Source organism: Coenobita brevimanus, chromosome 70 (genome assembly GCF_032717465.1).
Source record: "Coenobita brevimanus isolate Jiangsu-jjx chromosome 70, ASM3271746v2, whole genome shotgun sequence".
In the NCBI taxonomy this organism is placed as follows: Eukaryota; Metazoa; Arthropoda; class Malacostraca; order Decapoda; family Coenobitidae; genus Coenobita; species Coenobita brevimanus.
The window spans coordinates 23,592,121-23,615,443 of record NC_137023.1 but is presented as its reverse complement, the minus strand read 5'-3'; the positions used below and the strand labels follow the sequence as shown (position 1 = coordinate 23,615,443).

General features: G+C 39.7%; 1 protein-coding gene across 1 annotated transcript in view; it reads left to right on the top strand.

Annotated features, from left to right (window-relative positions):
• LOC145406401 (zinc finger BED domain-containing protein 5-like) overlaps positions 1 to 23,323 on the top strand; it is a 95,703-nt gene that overhangs the window by 19,321 nt on the left and 53,059 nt on the right. The gene's annotated exons all lie outside the window — the stretch shown is intronic.

Here is a 23,323-nt window from a genome sequence, read left to right as displayed (position 1 = left end):
AGTAATATATTGCAGACAAGACTCAGACATTTGCAGAAACGGGAAGAGACTTGGCGCCATACTCTCGTCTTCTCCTTTACCTACACCTCATCCTAAGCAGTAAATTTCTACTGTACAGTTACGAAAATCATACATATTATTCTTAAAAGCTTACTGGTCCCCAGAGATCACATTACTGGGTTTCGAAACTCATTGCTTACTGTCTCGTTTTTTTACGGATATGAAATCATTGAATACACAGTATATGTTCGTAGGTTACATGCAGTTATTGTGTAATTAAAATTAATTTAGCCCAATGAAAAATGAGTCAAATGACGCAGATGAAAAATATACCAGAAATTCTGTTTAACCTACAAGAATATTGGTCCTAATGTAATACTTAGCGTCTTCTGTCCAATGATATATTCTTTAGTTCTCCTTCCCCCCCACCCCATCCGCGCGCACGTGTGTGTGTGTGTGTGTGTGTGTGTGTGTGTGTGTGTGTGTGTGTGTGTGTGTGTGTGTGTGTGTGTGTGTGTGTGTGTGTGTGTGTGTGTGTGTGTGTGTGTGAGAGAGAGAGAGAGAGAGAGAGAGAGAGAGAGAGAGAGAGAGAGAGAGAGAGAGAGAGAGAGAGAGAGAGAGAGAGAGAGAGAGAGAGAGAGAGAGAGAGAGAGAGAGAGAGAGAGATTTGATACTGAGTACTCAGTCAGTGGTCAAGGTCAAAGGTCAAGGTCACATGGCATGCTTGCCTAAAAAAGTTATGATCCAATTACGATCAAACTTGGTGAAAGGGTTGAAAGTAAGGTAAGGTAAGGTATACAGGTTACGATTTTGAGAACAATATTTCAGAGCTAGTGTCACAAGAAGTCACCTAATCTGACCTGATACCATTTTTTATGTCGTGGGTGTTACACTCTCTGAACGCGCCTTCGGTATAACTTTAGAAGTAACCAACGTTACCGATTTTCATTATATTACGTCCCTGAACTATTCTAACCAAGACTTACCTTTTAAGCCTAGTTTGAGTTGGGGGAGCTAATTTTGTAGGGGTAGTCATATAGTGGCTTAGGTTAGGCTATCTCTCAGTAGCAGATGAATGTTGCGCCATATTGGCTGGTGCAGGCGTGTGCACTCGGTCTATGTCAGGCCCTAGGTTAGGTTAGGTTTGGTTAGGTTAGGTTAGGTTAGTTTGGGTTAGTTTAATGCAGATTAGAGTGTTTTCAATTAATTTTGATCTTGATTTCGGGGAAATCTTATTCAAAATAACAAAAGTGGGATTTTCCCCCCAAAATGAAGGTTGTGAGAAATATTTACTAGTTCTGTTAAACAAATCGGGGCCTTCTTTCTGGGCACCAAAATGTGAGAAATGTTTAATGTATCCAAGTCGGTATCCCTGCCGGGACACCGCTATGCAAGAATTTTCTGGTACACAACTCGTAGGGTGTTACCTTTCCCTAAAGTTGTCTAAGTAAATTAAACAAGTCTCATAGAGTTAGGCGAAACGTAAATTGAACTTAACTCACCTACAATAACTATTTCTCTTCTATCTCATAGCTAATCCCCCCTTGAATTGGCCAATTCGTAAAGGTTACTTAGCTAGTGAAGAGGGAGTGATCGTTAACCGATGACGATGAGGCTGCTTGGTGAAGTTGCTTGAGCAAGCAAGCGTCCTTATGGTGTTTATATACAACCGTGCTAACTCCACGAGAGCTAGGAGCAGAGTGTTAACTCCACAAGGTCTGGGGGCAGAGTGTGTTAACTCCACGAGAACTAGGAGCAGAGAGAGTGAACGCGGCAAGCCCCAACTCTTCATCGAATTATGGGTTGCCAACTCTTGTTTTAATTACAGTACTAAATACAGTTAAATTACATCATGATATGTGCAGGGCAAATTTAACAAATTAATCTTAGTTTTACTTAAACTAAAGTTAGACCAAATATTCCCTTTAACTGTGTAAATATCTTAATTCCACATCTGCCTTAACAGGAGAATCTTCCACTGCTTGCCACGTCACCTAACGCACAGACGCAGTTTAGGTCAGTGGAAAATACCACATAATTACATGTATTTACAATGTATAGTTGTCCACGGGGGTTAAATGCAGTAGCATTTAATTTATCAATAACAAGAATTATTAAAGAGAACGTCGTTTCTGGGTTATTAAAACCGCTTGAACAATTAACAACGGTCTCTATTTTTCCTCTGCCTTTAACCAGGGATAACTATGATAAAAATAGAGAGCGCAACTGCTCTGTGGGAAAATATTTCCCACAGTTTTGGGGCCGGCGGAAAATGATACGTTGTATCATGTAATATGACCCTTAGCCAAGAGTTCCCTCCATAGTTTTCGAGAACCCTGTGCTGCGGCCCCTCTAGGTTGCGCCTCTTGACCCATTTGATCTTCACCATCCTCTGGATCCGGAGTGGCTGCTAACTCAAGGGGTACCAGTTTATCAATAGTTTTTATACTGGTATGTCCCCTGCATTTTATTTTTACGAGTCTCAGCACCCCTTCAGAATCTGGGTATGTGGAGATCACTTTAGCAAATGGCCACTGGGATCTTGGCTGTTCAGTCTTCACTAAGACCACATCCCCTATGTTAATAACTGATTTGTTGCTGGCAGCTTGAGCTCCATAAAACCTCTCGCGTAGGCTCAAAAGATACTCTTTGCTCCAATGTCTATTCCAAGTATCCAGCACCCTTTTCAGACGTTGATATCCCTCCCGAAGATGTTGTCCTAAATCATTATTTTCTATGTTAGGATCATCAACCTCTTCCTGGATATCCACACAAGGCATCGGATGGAGCTTCCTGCCATGTAACATGTGAGCCGGTGTTAAGGCCTCTAGCGAGTCGCTAGTGTCATCTTGATAAGTCAGAGGTCTATTATTAACCCTGGCTTCAATTTCAGTTATTATTGTTCTTAAATCTTCTCTCGTGATCTTAGTTCTATGTAATGTTTTCCTCAGGCAGTTCTTGACAATACCAATCATTCTTTCGGTAAATCCATTTTGCCGTGGAGCTCTTGGAGCTGTGAACTGCCAAATACAATTTCGGATTCCCAGAGCCGACTTAACCTTTGGGTCGTTCATTAGGTTCAACAGTAAAGGTGCTGCTCCAACGAAATTAGTTCCGTTGTCGCTTATTAACTTCCCAGGACAAGACCTTCTAGCAGCAAATCTGCGAAAGACACTGAGGAATGTCTCAGAGCATAGGTCTTCCGCTAGTTCTAGATGGACTGCCCTTGTGTAGGCACAAGTAAATAAACAAATGTAAACTTTATGGAGAGTTTCCTCACCCGTAACAGTTATAGACCCTGTGTAGTCCACTCCTGTTAGTTGGAAGGGCCGACTTATGCTCATCCTTTCCTTCGGTAGGGCTGGTGTTCCTGGGTAGATATAAGGTCGCTGCTCATACCTCCTACAAATGATGCAGTTTTTGAGATATTTTTTAATAACCTGTCTACCCTTAGGAATCCAGTACCTTTCACGAATTTGGGCTAAGGTCTGCGGTACACCTCCATGGAGAGTGGAATCATGGGCTTCCTTTATAATAAGTTGTACAAAGCATCCACTCTTAGGTAATAAAATGGGATGTTTGGTTTGGATGGGCAAGTCAGCCTTTACCAATCGGCCTCGACATCTTATCAGACCTTTTCCGTCTAAGAACAAGCCTAAATTCTTCCTCAGCTTATTCCCTTTTCCAGTGTCTTTGGCCTAAAAGTTTATATATTTCCCCGTAAGAATTTCTTTGTACTCCTTTCAGCCAGTATTCTAGGGGATCTAATTTCTGAAACCCCTCCTTCTTATTCAAAAATTCAACAACCAATTTAGTAGTATTTAGAAGTTGTCTTATTGATGAGAATCGGCTGATGTCAATTACTTCTGGCTCAGGTACTATAGGATCCAAGTTCATTGCACTAATCTCAGCAATACTGTACTGTTTCTGTTCAGGCCAATCCTTAGTGAGTAACCATTTAGGACCTTTAAACCACAAGTTATCTTTGATCAGTCTCCTTACGGTCGAACCTCTAGAGAGCAGATCAGCTGGATTTTGTTTGGAAGACACATGCATGAATTTAAATTTGGAGGACAGCTCTTTAGTAGTCTTCACTCTATTATGGACGAAAGGAATTTTGCTGTCTTCCTTCCCTATCCAGTAAAGACAAATCTCACTGTCAGTCCATATGTAAATATTCTCAAACTGAGTATCAAGAGTTGTGGTTATATACCTGGCCAATTTAGTTCCTACTTCTTTGGAAGCCAATTCCATTTGAGGTAGGGTTCTTTCTTTAATTGGCGCAACTCTGGCTTTGGACATTATAATCTTACTATCCTCTCCTGTTGCGCAATAAGCTACTGCTCCATAGGCCCTTTGAGAAGCATCACAAAATATGTGTAAGTGCGACTTCTCATTACTGTTTATTTTCCTGGGAATACATATGCTTGATGTAGTTTCAAACTCCTTTCTAATCTGTTCCCATTGTTCCACATATGTCTCACTCAATTCAATGTCCCAGTCTAACTTTTCTCGCCAAGCCTCCTGTACTAAACATTTGCCCCTAATAACTATAGGACTGACAAATCCTAATGGGTCAAATAGCTTGGAAACCTGACTTAACAAGGACCTCTTGGTGAGAGTGACATCAGAGAACTTAATTGGTTTCAAACTTATTACATCAGCTGTTGTATCCCAGTTAAGACCTAACACATTTTGAGTTTTGGGAATGTCAAAATCTGGATAGTCCTCTTGTATTTTATTCCTCAAAAGCGGTGAATTTGTATTCCAGCTCTGTAACGGCAAATCTGCCTTCCCACATTCGGAATTGGCTACTTCATAAGCCTTCAAGGCTTCCGATTCTGTATCAGCAACACCTTGCAAATTATCCATATAAAAAGCCTGCCCTATTTCTGGACATTTGGCATTTTCAAAATGATGCTTTAAAGTGTTGCAAAGTAGGAAAGGACTAGCACAAGAGCCAAAGAGCACCGATCGGAAACAGTAAGTTTTCAATGGACTATCCTCATTTTGAGGATCATGAGGCCAGAGGAATTTTGTAAATTTCCTATCCTCATCTCTCAGTCCTATTCTGAGAAAAGCCTTACTAATGTCCGCTGTGTAAGCATAAGGTTTCTCTCTAAATCTTAGTAACACATTCCCTAACTTCTCTGTTAGTGTAGGTCCAGAGTATAGGCAATCGTTCAAGCTAGCTGATCCCTTGGACGCTTTACTACTACAGTTGAATACTATCCTTATGGGAGTAGTTACTGAATCCTTGCTTACAGCATGATGTGGTAAGTAGTGTCCTTCTTTGTGGTTAACAGGGTATTCTACCTCTTCTATAAATTTATTCTTCAATTGATCCCTTATAATATTATCATATAGGATCAGATGTTCTGGTTTATCTCTCAACTTTCTTAGAAGAGAATTTAACTGAGCTTTAACTGCTTGGTAATTTGTTGGTAACTCTGAATGGTTTAGTTTCCATGGTAATCCTACCCAATACTGTCCATCCTTAAATTCCACAGACTGATTATACAAGTCCAATGTTATTTTATCTTCAGGGGTTGGTTCCTCAGAGTGTATACCTACACTGTCTAGGTCCCACAGTTTGTGTACAGGTTCAATGTTTTCATCCAACAAGTCATTTATCTGAGTAGGTTCTAATTCTGCACCTATTCTAGCCACCATCAATGACTGTGTGGGGGTAACAAAGACTGAGTCTACTAGTTTGGCCTCTCCTTTAACTTGTTTTGGAAAAGGCAACTGACCCATAATAAGGTTACCTCCTGGACTCTTGAACAACTTTACCTTATTCCTTTTGAAAGTCCTATGTAGGAATCTTCCACAATAATCAGAACCAATTATCATTTTTATGGGACCCACAGTATCTGATTCAACATTCTGTTTAGCCAACTTTATCCCTGAGATTTGTAGATGATCAGAGGTTTCCTTCAATCCCTTTATGTATATACTTCTCTCCACAGTATCAAGCACAGCTGCTGTTATACGGCATTTATATCTGCCTAATTGTATTACAGGTCTAACTAAATCAAAAGACTGAGCCTTCGTAGTTGTTAAGAATCCTGTAATGGCTAGATTTACCTTGCCGATAACTGGTAACTTTAATTTCTCCACAATGTCTGCAGAAATGAAAGTTTTCTGAGCACCCGTATCAAACAGGGTACATACTAATTGGTTTTTATTCTCAAACAATACTTTCACATCTGCTATTGGTACTGCAGCTGGCATTACTAATGGAGCACTCCCTTTTGCAATTGTCATATTGACACTTGCATGTTTAGGAACCTCAGTTTTCATCCTAGGGCATAAAGCACTATGATGATGATCTTTTTTGCATTTAAAGCAAAGATTTAATTTAGTCTTACAGTCCGCGGCAGTATGTTCGGAGTTCATACAGATTATACAACACCCCAGTTCCTGAAGCTTCCCTACTCTAGAAGCATAATCAGGGTACTGTTGACAGGATGCACTGGAATGTTGCTCACCACAAAAGACACAAACTTTCCTGTCTTTTACCATGGAAGGTTTTATTTCCTTAATATCCTCAGCATGTCTAATCCTTGGCTTTAATACTTTATCCTCAGCCTTTAAGGAGCTAAGGAAAGTACCTATCTCTTCTTTAGGCACAGACTTAGTCGTCTCTGACTTAACTTTCCCAATCAGTTGGTTAGTGGGTTTTTTTCTTTACTTCAGTCTCCTGTTTGACCTCAGTAGTGTTTAATGTTCCTTGCAAATGTTTACAGAGTTGCATCAAGCCTTCCTCAATCTCTTCACAGGAGATATTATCCTTCTGGTACCTACTATACAAAGCATCCTTGGTTTTCGGTGGTAGCTTTAAGGACACAATTCTTGAAAGCACCCAATCTGATGTGTTAATATCTTCGTAAGTACCTAAGGCCTTTAAATTACTACTTAGTGCAATTCTAAATTTTTGCAAGGAATCAAAATCGTGCCTAGGCGTGGGTAATTCTGTTAGAGCCCTAAATAAATGATTTATAACTTGCTCCCTGTCTTCGTAATTTTGTCTAAGGATGGTCAAAGCCACCTCATAGTTATTTTCTTCTACTGGTAATTCTTTTATCAGTTGATATGGTGTTCCTTTGACCTGTCCTAACAAATACGTAAGTTTGGTGACTTTAGGGAGATCTTCTATCGTGTACCAAATATTTGAACTGATCCCAGAAAGATTTCCAGTTCTGCTCTCCATCAAATTCCGGAAGCGTTATTTGTGGTAACACAACTCTACTCTGCTGTGCCACAACTTGTGTTTCAGCGGCAGTGTCAGCTAATTCTGACTCTAGTGTCTTTGCTACAGTTAAGTATTCTTCTAATTTGTTTTCAAACTTCGTAGTTTCTGACTCTAAGAGTTCCTTATTCTCAGCCTTTACTATAGCCGCTTCTAAAGTTAAGTAACTCTCTTCGTACTTATTCCATCGATCTTTCAGAATATTTAGGACACTATTTATTCTCTCCTTGGACAGAGGTATTTGGTCCAACGACTGGTTACAATCATTTATGGCTCTAGTTACCCATCCTGCCTTACTACTAGAAGATCTTTGCAATAAAGAAACAGACATGTTGACGGAGTTCTAATTTAATAATTTAATTATGAATTCCAACCACAAATTTACCTCAACTTAGTAATGATTTGATTATTTTAAATTTTGAAGAGGGTAGGGATTAAGTCCTCATTGTGCAAATTATCCCTTCTCCCAATTTCGTAATGTTCATTACAGCTCAGCTAATTATTTAATTTAATTTTGAGGAGTGTGGGGATTAGGTCTATAATTTCAACCTATCCCCCAGGGTTATTAAACCTCTAGGGTTTTATTTCATCCCCACACTCAATTGCCAAAACACCCATATTCCCCGAGCTCAGAATTAATTACCTCAATACTCCATAGGCCCACCCATAGCTTGTACAGCATAGAACTCTCCTTTCTTATGTTCAACATAATTTATAAATTTCTGCAGAACCGCTTCCCTACCATGATGGTTCCAATGTATACCATCAGCTTTCAACATTGCTTGGAAGGGCTTGGCATTAAAATGTATGAAATCCCTTCCCTTCCTGGCCCATTGCAATTTTCGGTTTACAGCTCTGCTAATTAATTTATATGTTCCATAACAAACTGGAGAGCCATATGGCAGGTTTCTTGGCTCGAGGAGGGTTATGGCTACTGAGGATTTACAAGAGCCCTCTATGGCTCCTACCACTGCTAAAATATTCTCCACAACTTCATTGACCTCCACGTACTCATGGATATCATTTCCTCCAAGGAAAAGGACTGTACGGTCATGCTCCCAGTCTAGTACGGCATTCAGCCTTTCATCTTCAGAGAAAAAGCTTGCCTTTCCTCCCGGAGCTCTGTAGACACGTACGTCCACGTCTTCCACTTCAACCGAACGTGGTAGTAAACTGTGCCCCATAAAAGCAAGTTTAAAGACATTCAGCGCCTCGGCACACATTGGTTTTCCTCACTCGGGGCACCAAAAATGTGAAAAATGTTTACTACCTCTGTTAAACAAATCGGGGCCTTCTTTCTGGGCACCAAAATGTGAGAAATGTTTAATGTATCCAAGTCAGTATCCCTGCCGGGACACCGCTATGCAAGAATTTTCTGGTACACAACTCGTAGGGTGTTACCTTTCCCTAAAGTTGTCTAAGTAAATTAAACAAGTCTCATAGAGTTAGGCGAAACGTAAATTGAACTTAACTCACCTACAATAACTATTTCTCTTCTATCTCATAGCTAATCCCCCCTTGAATTGGCCAATTCGTAAAGGTTACTTAGCTAGTGAAGAGGGAGTGATCGTTAACCGATGACGATGAGGCTGCTTGGTGAAGTTGCTTGAGCAAGCAAGCGTCCTTATGGTGTGTATATACAACCGTGCTAACTCCACGAGAGCTAAGAGCAGAGTGTTAACTCCACAAGGTCTGGGAGCAGAGTGTGTTAACTCCACGAGAACTAGGAGCAGAGAGAGTGAACGCGGCAAGCCCCAACTCTTCATCGAATTGTGGGTTGCCAACTCTTGTTTTAATTACAGTACTAAATACAGTTAAATTACATCATGATATGTACAGGGCAAATCTAACATATTAATCTTAGTTTTACTTAAACTAAAGTTAGACCAATTATTCCCTTTAACTGTGTAAATATCTTAATTCCACATCTGCCTTAACAGGAGAATCTTTCCCTGCTTGCCACGTCACCTAACGCGCAAACGCAGTTTAGGTCAGTGGAAAATACCACATAATTACATGTATTTACAATGTATAGTTGTCCACGGGGGTTAAATGCAGTAGCATTTGATTTATCAATAACAAGAATTATTAAAGAGAACGTCATTTCTGGGTTATTAAAACCGCTTGAACAATTAACAACGATCTCTATTTTTCCTCTGCCTTTAACCAGGGATAACTATGATAAAAACAGAGAGCACAAATGCTCTGGGGGAAAATATTTCCAACAAAGGTCAAAACTAATCAAAACACGGTATTTTGCATTGGAAACCATAAAAATAATAATAAAAGAAAACGGTTACTTTTAAAAATTTACCGCTCCTTATTTCATTTCTGCTACTCCAAATTGTTCCGTTAATTTTAGAACAGGTTTTTTGAATTAGAAGATACGCACACATAACTTTCATCGAATGTTTTAGAACGGATAATCTCCCCTAAAATGAATAACATTGTATGTAGCAAGAATATACCAACAGAAAACCTGTTTCAAGGGTGTCAACCTTACATTGCTTAGGCAGTACGTTGATATGTTATATTCATTAACTCGGGTGATTCTACTCAGCAAAGATAAACCTAGCGTGGTCAAAAAGTTACTCACCGTCCTCATAAAATTCATTTATTTTTTCTGGGATTGTAGAATTATGTTTTATATTCTGGTTTGCCCCTAACGTTTTTATTCAGCAGAGAGAAGCCTTACGCAGACAAGAAGTTAATATTCGATGAGTAAATAGTAAAGGGCAGGGCACGTTTTTGTATAAGGCGGCAACAAATGTTTACATTTGATTCGACAACTGCTTGCAATGTTGATACTGTTCGGACACCCCCAAGGTTATCATTGGTGGCTACGTGGTTAGTGGAATAGTTTCATTCCCGAAAGGATGCAGACTCCTGTCCAGCCCGGGACGCAGAACAATTTTTTTTGTTTTTTTTTTATTCAACATGAGTATGAATGTATGTATATATGTATGTCTATCTATCTATCTATCTATATATCTATATCTATCTATCTATCTATCTATCTATATATATATATATATATATATATATATATATATATATATATATATATATAGATTGTGTGTGTGTGTGTGTGTGTGTGTGTGTGTGTGTGTTTCAATAAACTTTATTGATCTTCCCCAAGAATCAACATTCCATAAAAACATCCCATCTAATGTAATGCAGTCACAACACTCCTTTATGAAAACCCCCGCTATAATGTATATAATATTGACGGTGCGTTGCAGCACTGAAGTCTTGATATGTGAATGTGTGTGGCACATGGAGGACTGTCAATCATCGGGGGACAGGCTGTCATGTCAATGCCAAGAATCGGACATTACATACATACATACATACATACACAAATATACTGTGTATATATATATATATATATATATATATATATATATATATATATATATATATATATATATATATATATATATATATATATATATATAAAACAAACCTGAAAGATTATTTATAAAGTATCTCAACGAAACTGGGAGATAAGAGTATTTCCTTGCAGTTAACTGTCATCACAAATCATTCGGCTTTCAGTATGTTTTCGGATTAAAATTCACTTTCATTTGGGTGTGACGTGGTTGACAGCTGTATGCACGAAGGAAAACGTACAAGCATAAAGAACTTTGTTTACAACTTACAATGGTATAAACACATCCGCCTATTGCTTTATAGCTACGACAATCGAGGGTGCTGTTTATCTGTTGTGTCACATATGAGAGTCAACTCATAATACCATTTTTCGTGTAATGACACTTCTTGATTCTAAGACCTGTCAGACTGTTGTGCATAGTTTTATTTTCCTTGTCCTTCCTCATCACGCAGTACGAGGTACGTCTGGCGATCTAGATGTAACATAGAATGTTATGGGTCGTATTGTAATGGTTGATTGGAACTTGGCATAAACTGTCTGTGAATCAGGTATATAACATTTTTTTTTTTTAAGTTTATGCTTGCTACCACCATACGATTTTATTAAGATTCCATAGGCTGTTAGAACATGCGGCGCTACACACATTAACACCTTTATTACCAGTGATCTTTCGAAAGTTAAATAAAATCACCTGGTGGTAAAGTAAAGGAAGACATTACGGTATTTTGGAGGTAAATTACAATTTTGCAGCCTGCGGACATTAACAATTCCCTACTTTTTCTTCGTATCTCGCCTCGCACCCCTTACTCATCCTCTTCAGTTCTCTGACAACTTCAATTCCAGCACCAGTGTCGTGATATCCTGCGCTACAGTGTTCGCTCTCGTAGTAACTACACCTGTCTATCAATTGCCTGGTGCGGCATTCTGAGGGATGTCTTTGACAAAAGGATGTCCAGTCGTTTCTATTCCTCCACAGTATAGACCCCCTTTTCTACAACACCGTGCCCTCCCTTATATACTCTTGCACCCAATCTATACATTTCGATTCTACTATATACTTATTCAGTACTGCGAAGACCTCTTTACAGATGCATCGTGATCCAGCAAGACTCTCCCCTATCAACAGGATTGTCTTAAGTGTCCTATACATGGCGCTGCCTGGTGAATACTGATATATTCAGCTCAGAGGCAGTCTCCCGTAGTGAAGATTTGACGCAACCTCCGACAGGTGATGTATCCTGAAATCAACTCTAGGTTTTTATTACTTATTTCTCATTATTGATTTATTCATCTAGAGCATTTAATTATTTATGTATTGTTCATGACATTTTTCCTTAAACCACCAAAACCCAATCATCCTCAACGCTTTCATCCTAAGAACACAGTTTTCTTTTATCTATTCCTGACTAACGTTGAACAATTGAATTCAGCGTAGAAGAGATCTCTCTGGATGAAGGGGTTAACTCAGTCCCACTCCATCACTCTGTGGCCACCACCAATGCTGCCTTCTCCCCAGCCTGCATCCTGTAAATCTTTGCCCCCCTTCAGTGGCACAGCCAGGGGGGGTCCACGGGGGCGCAGGCTCCCCCCGAAATTTCTACGTGTGTTCGAGAATAGACTGCGAATCTTAAATGTCGAATACTTGTTTAATCCAGGGTGTAATACTCGGAATGTCACATATTTGGAGAACTGAAAAAATATGAAATTCTGAGTAAAAAGTCTTGTGTACACATATACTTTTTAAGACTTACATTACTTTAGGTGCAAAACAGATATTCGAATTTATGCATGGTGAGCCGTTGGCGCCTGGACGAGTGAGGAAAGGAGACAGGAAAGGAAGCAAGAAACATGTGCCACTCTGTGAAATTTCCAGTTTTTTTATGTACCTTATGACACATTATCTTAAAAACTGGAAACTCTGCTACTATACTGTTCGCGTTACCCTGATTCTCTCGTGCCCCGCCCCCTAGGCCCCGCCCACTCACCCGTCGGCCCGTCCACCCGAGTGAGAGACGCCAGTCTTTGCCATGCCACTGTTGGGTAAACATGTTAAGCGCTCTCCCTAATCGAAGTAACAAATCTTTTACTTAACCCCTTGACTGCAATTATATCTTTTCCATTTAACTAGGAGATGTTTTGTAATAAAGGATGTTGGAAAAAAGTACCGAGGAACCAAAGAACCGTATTGACTTTTTCCTTATATATAAGATGGGAAAGGAAAGACGATAAGAAATGTAGAACAAAAGTAACAGAGGAACGGGAGATGAATTTGAGAGGAGGAGGACGAGGAGGAGGACTGGCACACACACACACACACACACACACACACACACACACACACACACAGCACAACCCTTTTCCCTCTATAAAATTTTAATGTCACGTGTATAGAATCAAAATTCTTATATGGCATTGTTGGTATAAATAATTATACTGTATAAATAATTACACTATTGAGTAGGCGAAGCCAGTGATATTTCGTTATCCTACTTCTGTATTCGATCCCTCTGATTTTAATGAATATAATGAAATAAATAAGGAAAATTACGATATGATTATGATACTGTGGTAATTTACCAGGCATAACAGATGACTTAATATGTTTAATAGCAACAGCAGCACAGCTGAGATGTGTTAATGCCAAACTCCGAACGTCCTTGGCTCCAGAATTCAGTTGCAGTCACAGAAGGAGGCGGGGTGGTTCTTTTCAAACTGATTTTGATTCAGTTAGCAAATTTTAGTGCTTCCTTTGTCAAACGGAAATGAATTCAAAGAATTAAATAATACGATACTATTTCGTGGTAAGGCTCATTATTCTATGAGTAAGAAGAGTAATTATCTCAGCCAATCAGCAACGAGTAGAGCTGGAAGTGGGCAGGGCATCAGAAGGGGGCGGGGCACAAGAGAATCAGGGTAACGCGGAAAGTATAATAGGTTTATGTAATTAACTGGTTAGGAGTACCTGTAGGCACGTACACTAGGTCTACATGTGGCAGAATTGGCAAGAAAAATAAACTATCGTGGCAACATTTACCGGTCATCAACTGAGTGTCACTCTCTCATCACCCGCCAGCGCCATCAGTCATCAGTCAACTCTCATCAGATACTGTTGCACCAGTGACCAGTTCATACAACTTGCTAATTACCCTACTGGCACGCTGTACTGTGACAAGAAGTGAAAAGATGTATTCCGTGGGTATAGCTGGATCACTTTATTATGAAACGGAAGCAGTCGCAGCAATCAAGTATATTGGACTTCATGAATTCAAGTTCTAAAAGGTGAGTTTATGTTTAGCAAATGCATTACATTGTAGAGGGTATTATTACTGCCAGTAATAATAACAAATGATAATGTCATGCCATGAGCTCTACATAAGTGCAGGTGCATGCAGAAACTGGAAGCCATTGATTGCTTAAGTTTTTCCTTGTGATATACTTCTGGTTTTAGCTACCTGTGCCCTGTGTGGCAACCATCACTGAAGTAAACTAATCATCATTGAATTAAGTGAAGTATTTAACAGACGATGGATTTTCACTGACATTAGCATTAAGTGTGGTGAGTTGGGACAGTGCAGGACACAGGGTGAGTTGGAACAGTGGGCACTGCAATGCCAAAAGCCAAGACATTTCCATTTTAATGTGCCCATTCAATAGCCCTGCCCCAACTTTACAAATGTTGTTAATACTAGTTTTCTATAGAACCACGAATAATGCATAAAAAATGCGCAAATATGAAAGGGTAGCATTTTGACCTTTGTAGAAATTCATTTTTGAAAATACACATATTTTGTCAATTTTCCTCTCCCACAGTTTTGGAGCAAAAGGTCTACTTTTTGGTGGGTGAAATCTTCAGTTGTTATAGTTTTTTGTTACTTATCTAGAAAATGAATTTTTAACAGCAGAGCAGTGATAAAGGATTGTCCCGACTTGCCCACCATTTCTTTTTCATTCTTTTTCTTTTCTTTTCTTTTTTTTTTCTACCCAGGGTGAGTTGGGTCAACAATTTCATTTGTGATTTTGGCAAGGAAAAGCCTACTTTTCATGCATGATATACTACTATAATTTATAGATTGCTGTACTTATGGTGGTTTTGGGTGTCAACAAGTAGATATTTCTCATTTTCAGGTTGGATGTATGCCCTAAAGAGAGAAATACTGTGATGTGGATTATGGCAAAAAAACATATATTGGTATAGTGTTCAAAGTAGGGAAAAAGAGTTGTACAATGAAATTTTTGGAAAGGAGAGAAACTGAGAAATGCAACTGGCCAGTTTGTGACGATATATTGTATACTGATGATTTTCGGCAGTATATCATTGGTGGACCTGTCTTATTAGCAGGAACTGTACCTTTAAGAGGTGGACAAAGCCTTTCATGATTATAAAAACCATGTCTCTCAGTGAAATTTTTCAGCATAAATAGCTACAGGCAACTTAGTAGATCTCTTAACTATGGAATATGTATAGTGCAGTGCGTCCTTAAGTGCGAGGCGTGGGGGGCGGGGGTGCTAGGAAGAGTTGTGAGGTAGGATGGGATTGGAGTGCATTGGTGTTGTGATGAGGAGGGGTAAACTGAGATGGTCTGGGCATGTGGAGAGGATGGGGGATGATAATGGGGTGCAGAAATTGACAAGTGCTAATGTTAGGGGTAGGGTTGCAAGAGTTTAACCGAAAGGGATCCGAAAAAGGTCACTGAGTGTGACCTCAGGGATAAAGGGCTGAATAGGGAAGCTGCCAGAGATCGAGCAGCATGGAGAGCAGCCATTAGGCGACCAAGGCCGACGGATCAAGCATGTTGGAGCCTTTAAAAACGAAAGGAAAACTAAACGAACTTCAGATTGATTAATTGGATAAATGTTAGTTTATTTTTGTTTTTTTGAGCAATAATGCTCATTTAATTTTGATATTGCATTTTATATAAGGTAATAGAAATAAATGTAACTTTTGTGCTACATTATATATCAGCTAATACTTTGAAATTAGTGTCTCTTTACTTTAAATGAAATATTAAGTTAGAAAGTTGTATGTCCCAGCTCAGCCAAGTATGTCCCAAAACTGTCCCAACTCACCCGTCATTTCAGTCATTGTGCCCCCTTCCCCCCCGAATTATATTTCTGGCTGCGCCCGTCTCCCTTCCCCATGTTACTACCTGTAGGATAGTCACATATAATTTAGATGGAACCAGTAATTAAACTTGATAATTAAGTAAACTTATAATTCTTAAGATAATCAGTAAAATTTTTATCCAGCTCAGACAAACGGCAATAATAGGCAAATATAAGTATGTGTCTGCAATTTTTTTATATTAATCCTGCTCCTTCCACAGCCGTGTCCGTACCTTCGTATTACCCTCAAGATGAAAGGAAACAAGATGTTTTCAGCTACTGTAATTTAAACTGATTTTTAAGTCGCTTGTGTAGTCATGTTATACATGCATTTTAACCGAACAGATTATTCTAAGTTAAAGCTTAAGGCCAAAGTGAAGCACTGTTGATCGGCACGAAAAACATATCTTGTGGAAAGGTTTGACAAATTAACACTTCATCAAGAGGACTTATCTCAGATTTTTGCTCCTTCATTCTGATCATATATTTCTTTCACTTATTTGCAGACGATTTTACTTAGGTTCTGGGCTAATTTTAAACTATAGAAGTTAGATATGACATTGTTTCAATACAAGGGTGCTCCACCACAATGAATAAATTCTTCTGGAGGTAGCAAAATTAAAATAAGTGGTTTGCTGTCATGAAGATCTTACATCCTTATGGTTGAAGTCACATTGGCATGTCGAAAATTTTGGCAGAAGTGATCAGCGTTATTCCTATTAGCTCATTCAGCCAGAAAACGTCCTATACATATCATCTTATCACCAGATAATATTATTAAGTTTTAAAAAGGCAATTCAATGTGGACGGGTTCCATATAGTCTTCATTCACCTCTAGAGTACAAACCGTCTGTCCTAGGTTGAATAAAAGAATGTAAGTGTAGCTAGAACAAAACTTATAGACGACATCGTAGTGAAGAGAAAATGGCATTGAAATGAATAATTTCCATTCCAGCAGCATCATAAACCTCATGATACTGTTTTGATCATTAGGTCTGAGACTGAATCAGACGAGTTTGAAACCTATAATCCTGAGTCAACAGGTGTAGAGTCGAGATCTATGTGTGCTCTGTTAATATTACTCATACTTTGTGCCTTATATTCCCTCATCTTGGGGATATTGGTGAAATTCCAGAAGAGTGGAAAAATGAAGTGATTATAATAATACCAAAAAAGGGAGATTTAACCTAAGGCATCCCATCGACGTACGGGTACGTCGCAACATTTTGCCACAGCTAGACCCATCGACGTACTTGTACGTCGTGCAATTGGAAGGTTCATAATTTGCACAATTTTCAATTTTTGCGCATGATTTTTGGTTCGTATACACAGGACACCTTCCTCTATTCCTCTACAAGATGCCAGGCAGGTACAATGCCTTATCCCGCATGACTTCCCCCTCCCTCGCACGCCATTGTCTTGGCAATTCACCTGTTACCAATGACCTCGCCAATAAAGACATTCAGGGCCAGAGTGATTCCCCAATCGATGACAATGTGGAGGAAATAGTTTGCATAGCATTAGAGGAAGAAAGAGTCAGAAATGGTGATCAGGTAGGCTACTGTCATAAAAAAAGGTCAGGTATGTTGATGTGTTAGTGAGTGAAACAATGCTTATATTGCCTATATTACTGTTTGAAAACCAATATACTCTTGTACTACATATAAATTTCTACCAAATAAATAAATAAATACCGTTTATGAGTGGTGTGGAATAGTTACCCTCCCATAGAAGTCGTTTTCTTTGGAGCCAGCCTGATAGAAAACACAGTAAGGTAAGGAGGTACTGCTACCTGTATCAAGTATTTTAAACCTCAGGTGAGCGATTTGTCAACGAATTTTCGATGTTTCCCACCAAAAGCTGAGGTTTGAGCCAAAAATTTTTTTTTTTTAAATTGGTCGGGACTGGGGGGAGTCAGTGGTGGAAAATCGGTAGGGACGTGACGGGTTAAGTGTGTGTGGAAATGGGAGGGGGATAACTTTGACACCTGTAGTTGCAAAAGTCTTTTCAAAAATCTTGTTGAACAGGGTAGAGCCAGTAATTGGTATGATTTTAAAAGAACAAACGGGATTTAGAAAGGGTCAAGGCTGTAATGATCAGATTTTTATTGTAAGGCATCTAATGCAACAAGCTAATGAGATTAAAATGCCACTTAGTATGTGTTTTGTGGATTTTGAAAAGACGTTTGACAGGGTTTCACGTGGAGCTATGTTGAAAATTATAAAATTTTATGGTATACCAGAAAAGTTTGTAAATATTATTAGAAGCCTGCATGAAGGTACTTTTTGTAAGGTAATGGTGGGTGGTTCTCTGAGTGATCCGTTTCAAGTTAGATCAGGAGTGATTCAAGGAGTTCATTCACCTTTGCTGTTTGTTTTGGTTATGGATTATATTATGAGAAAGGTTGTAAGGAGAACAGGTGCAGGAATTAACTGGAAAGAAAATAAGAGGCTGATGGATTTGGACTATGCTGATGATATTGTACTGATTTGCGGAAGTATTTACGAGATGCAGAGGGTGCTCGATTGTCTGGTGGAGGAAGGAGAAAAATTGGGATTGGTAATAAAGTGTGGAAAGACTGAAATTATTAATATGAACGTGGAGAACCAAATCGATTGTGTAATTGGGAATAATGTAGTGAAGAATGTAGAAAATTTTAAACATCTGGGAACGATTGTATCATCTAATGGATCATTAAACAAGGAAACTGAGCAGAGGATTAGACAGGCTTGGCAGTCTGTTGGAATGTTGAAATCTGTTTGGAATAATAATATGCTTTCGATACATACTCAAGTAAAAATTTACAAGACCATGGTTAGACCAGTTTTAATTAATGGGCATGAGTCATGGTAAAGTACAACTGCAAAAGATCAGAAAGTATTAGGATTTGAGAATAAAATACTGAGAAGGATTCTTGGGGTAAAGTGGCAAGACAGAGTTACAAATACAAGAGTAAGGGATATTACGAGAGTGGAACCAGTTGATGAATATGTGAGACTGTCTCACTGGAAATGGCTGCGGCACATAAATTATGTAGAAAAGAATACAGAATGTGCCAGAGTGGACTGCTAGAAGAAGAAGAGGCAAAGGTAGGCCGAGAGAAACCTGGTTGAGGAAAATGAAAAGAGAAGCAGGAAAGGAGTGTTGGTGGGACCTGAAGGAGATGGCAAGAGATAAATATTGGTGGAGAGAGTTCATCGAGGACCTTTGCATCCCGTGGGGTGTCACAGGAAATGACTGATTGATTGATTGATTCCCCCATCTCCATCCGTCATTCTTCGTGTTTGGGAAAACGATGATGGTGATGATGAACAGGAGGATGAAGACAATGATGATAATGAGGATGACAATTATTATTATAGTTATTATTATTATTATTATTATTATTATGAAAAGAGAAGCAGTTATATGGGGCTGAAACATGGAATATGGGTGTAGCAGAGAGGAAAAGCTTGAATGTAATGGAGATGAGGTGTCTGAGGAGTATGTGTGGAGTGACGCGTATGGATCTGGTGAGAAATGATGAAGTGCGAAGTAGAACTGGAGTTGTTCGGGAGATGGCTGGTAGAGTTGAGCAGAGGGTGTTGCGATGGTTTGGGCATATGGAGAGAATGGATAATGAGCAATTGGTGAAAAAGATAACTAAATCTGATGTGAGAGGTGTAAGGCTGAGAGGAAGACCACGAATAGGATGGATGTACAGTGTGAAGAGAGAGCTGGATGCGAGAGGGATGTCTGTTGAGCAAGGAAGAGTGGCTGTGCGTAACAGAAATAAATGGAGAGAAATTGTGAATGCATAAGTGATGACGCAGCCCTGAGGGGATATTCTCCCACATTTGGTCTGATCAGCTAGTCAGGTCAGGTGTGGGTAAGGGGATGGGTCGGTTATGATGTGGCAGGGGTAAACCAGTTCTGCTGTCGGGCCCTGCTGTGGATGTCACTGATTGCATTGCGCAGTTGACCCTTGTGCGGTGTGGTGCGGTGAGGATCTGTCTGTTCTCCCCTTTGGGGCTAAGATGCGAATGTGTTTGAATGGATGAGTAAATGGGGAGTGTGTCGTCCTGTCTCGGCTACCTCCCTTTCCCTGGGGGAAGCAGCCTAGGTATACAGATAGATAGATAGATTATTATTATTATCATCATCATCATCATCATCATCATGTGGTGTGCGGGATGAAGAGAAGATGGAGTGGGGTGCAAGGAACAGCAAGGTGGAATGAAGAGGTGAGACAGGCTGTAACACAAAAGAAGAAAGCATACAATGAATAGATGAGAAATAGGAGCGTGGAAGAAGTTGAAAGGCGGAAGAGAGAGTTATATGTAGAAAGAAAAAGAGGTGAAAAGATTAGTAAGAGAGTGTAAAAAGAGAGTGGATGAGGAATTTGGAAGAAATTTGTGTGTAAAGTGAAGGGACTGTAAGAAAATGTTCTGGAAAGAGGTGAAGAGAGTAAGGCATGGTGGAAGTGAAGTTAGCAGGGGAGTGAAAGATAAAAATGGTAGATTACTAATGGAGAAGAGAAAAAAAGTGAGCAGATTGAGAGAACACTTTAAGGAATTGTTGAACATAGAGGATGGAAGTGATGCGAGTATAAGTGGCTGGGGAATGGCTGGGAGAAGGAGGGAGGTGAGAAGACAGGAAGAAATCAGTAAGATAGAAGTTATGGAAGCAATGAAGAAAGTTAAATTGGGGAAAGCCCCAGGAATAGATGAAGTGTATGGTGAAATGTTGAAGCATGGGGGAGAGATAGTACAATGGATGTGGAAGATGTGCAGATTGGCCTGGGAAGAAGGTAAAGTCGAGGAGGATTGAAAATCAGGTATAATTATTCCCTTGTACAAAGGGAAAGGGGAAAAAGAAGTGTGTGGTAATCATAGGGGCATTTGTCTTCTTAGTATAATAGGAAAACTGTATGGTAGGATACTTACTGACAGAGTTAGGGAAATAACAGAGGAATTAGTTGGAGAAGAACAGGGAGGCTTTAGGAAGGGAAGAGGTTGTGTAGATCAGATATTCATTCTTAGATCTTTAGTGGAAAAGTTTCTAGAGAAGGGAAAGAAGTATATGCGGCTTTCATGGATTTGGAGAAAGCATATAAAAGGGTGGATAGACAAGGATTGTGGAAAATATTAAGAATATATGGAGTATATGGGAAGTGGTTGAAGGCCGTGAAGAGTATGTATGAGTGTGCTAAGGCTGCAGTGCGTGTGGATGGTGAACTGAGTGAATTTTTCTCATTGAAGGTTGGGTTGAAACAGGGATGTGTCATGTCTCCATGGTTGTTCAATCTGTACATGGATGGGGTAATAAAAGAGGTACAAGGTAGGGTAGTGGATGTTGGAGTGGCCCTGGTGAGAGAGGGTAGTGTTTGGAAACTCCCTGTACTGTTGTTTTTAGATGATACTTTGTTGTTGAGTGAAGACGAAGGGAAGCTGCAAGGCTTGGTGAATGAGTTTGGGAGAGTGTGTAAGAAACGGAATCTAAAGGTGAATGTTGGGAAGAGCAAAGTGATTGTCTTTGAGAGAGGTAAAGTCAGTGAATGTACTGTACAGCGAGGTTGGATGGTGAGGAATTGGAAAATGTGAGTACGTTTAAGTACTTGGGTAGTGTGATGAGTAAGGATGGAGGTTTGGAGGGTGAAGTGCGTGAAAGGGTACAGCAGGGAAGAAAGGTTGCTGGTTCCTTGAAAGCAGTGATAAGAAACAGGGAAGTGAGCATGGAAGTGAAAAAGTTACTACATGACTGTATTTTGATACCAACTCTAACGTATGGAAGTGAAGCTTGGACATTGTTGGAAGGGCACAAGTCAAGAGTGAGTGTAGTGGAAATGAGTTATTTAAGAGGAGCTTATGGAGTCACATGGAGAGACAGGCTGACAAATGAGGATATAAAGGAGCGTTGTGGTGTGGATGTGAATGTGATAGAAAGCGTTAGGAGGAATACACTGAGGTGGTTTGGCCATGTGGAGAGGATGGAGGGTGAAAGACTGACGAAGAGAGTGTATGTGAGTGAGGTGGAGGGGGGGAGAGGGAGGGGGAGGCCGAGGATGAGATGGAGGGATGGGGTGGAGAGGAATATGAGAGGGGAGTGTGAGTTGGGAGAGGGGCAGTGAAATGGTGGGGGACAGGGCAACGTGGAGGCGATTTGTTTATGGCCACCCCAAAGGGGACTGAGGCGTCTGGCAATAGATCGATAGATAGATAGATCATCATCATCATTTTTCCGTGTTCTCTTCACCTTAACTAGGCGTAAAGTTTCCATCCCCCCATGTCGAATGTTAAGTTATAACAGTAAACAAGACGGAAACCTCAGAGAGAAATACAGGCGGCTCCCATTTGGTGTAAGGGCTGAATATTTGACTTTCTTCTGTGGCCATGATCATCGACATTTAGCCTACTTTCAAAATGTAGACTTCGTTCTTGCCTAAAAATTAACCCTTCCACCAACAATCGTTATAAGCAGACCAAAAGTGTGTGAGATGACTGTCCAGTGGAGTGCCCTCAATATCTGATCTGTCAGTTGGCCTTGATCTTTGATTCAAAATAGAATCTTGTTAGCCACGTTTTAGCCTGTACTATTCCAGAGTTTAGTCTGATTCAGATAAAAGCTGTTTTTAATGACCTTGACATGTGATCTCGGGCTTTGGCCTACAATTCTATTTAAAAAATATATATCAACTCCTTGAGTGATCCACAACTCATCCAAGAAGTTTTATGGAAGTCAGGTCAAAAACTTTTTTTTTTTCACACTCAAGCACATTTGTCAAAATTTTACCTTGCCCTATGAACTTGATATCTGAATAATTGTTGTCTGACCCTTAACCCTTCTATCAACCTTGGTTCAAATCAGATGAAAACTGCTAGAGTTAATTTTGCCCTGCCACCATGGCGTTTAAGTGTTCATTGTGATCATGACTTTTGGTTGATTGTTCCCAAAACCTAATCATTGTTAATGTTGTCTTACCTTTAACCCTTCCACATAGTTTCATCTAAATCAGAAAAAAAAAAAAAAAATTTAAACGACCTTGACCTCTGACCTAAACTTTCACCTATTAAAAAAAAGAAAAAAAAAATTGCTACTTGGCTAGCCCTCTTAACCATTTCATCAGGTTTGGCTAAAACTAGATCACAACTGTTTCATTTACTTGAAAAACACGCATGCAATTCAAAATTTGACCTTGCCCTGTGACCATAACCTTGGACTGAGTGTTCTCAGAAGTAAATTACTTTATTCATGGCTTACCTTCAACCGTCCCCCAAGTTTGATCTGAATTAGATAAAAACTGTTTAAGTTGATTTTGCAAGGTCAACATTTGGCCAGAGGAGCAACCTTGACCTCTGACCCGATGTTCACAAAAACAGTAGATTTCCTAGGAGATCCCTCGCCCCTCCAACGAAGTTCGTTAAATATCAGATAAAAGCTATTCGACTTATGTTACACACACACACACACACACACACACACACACACACACACACACACACACACACGCACACACACACACATACGCACACCAAAACAAAACACACACTCTCACTTCGTGAGAGCACGGTTGCAGTTAACAGTACAGTCGAATA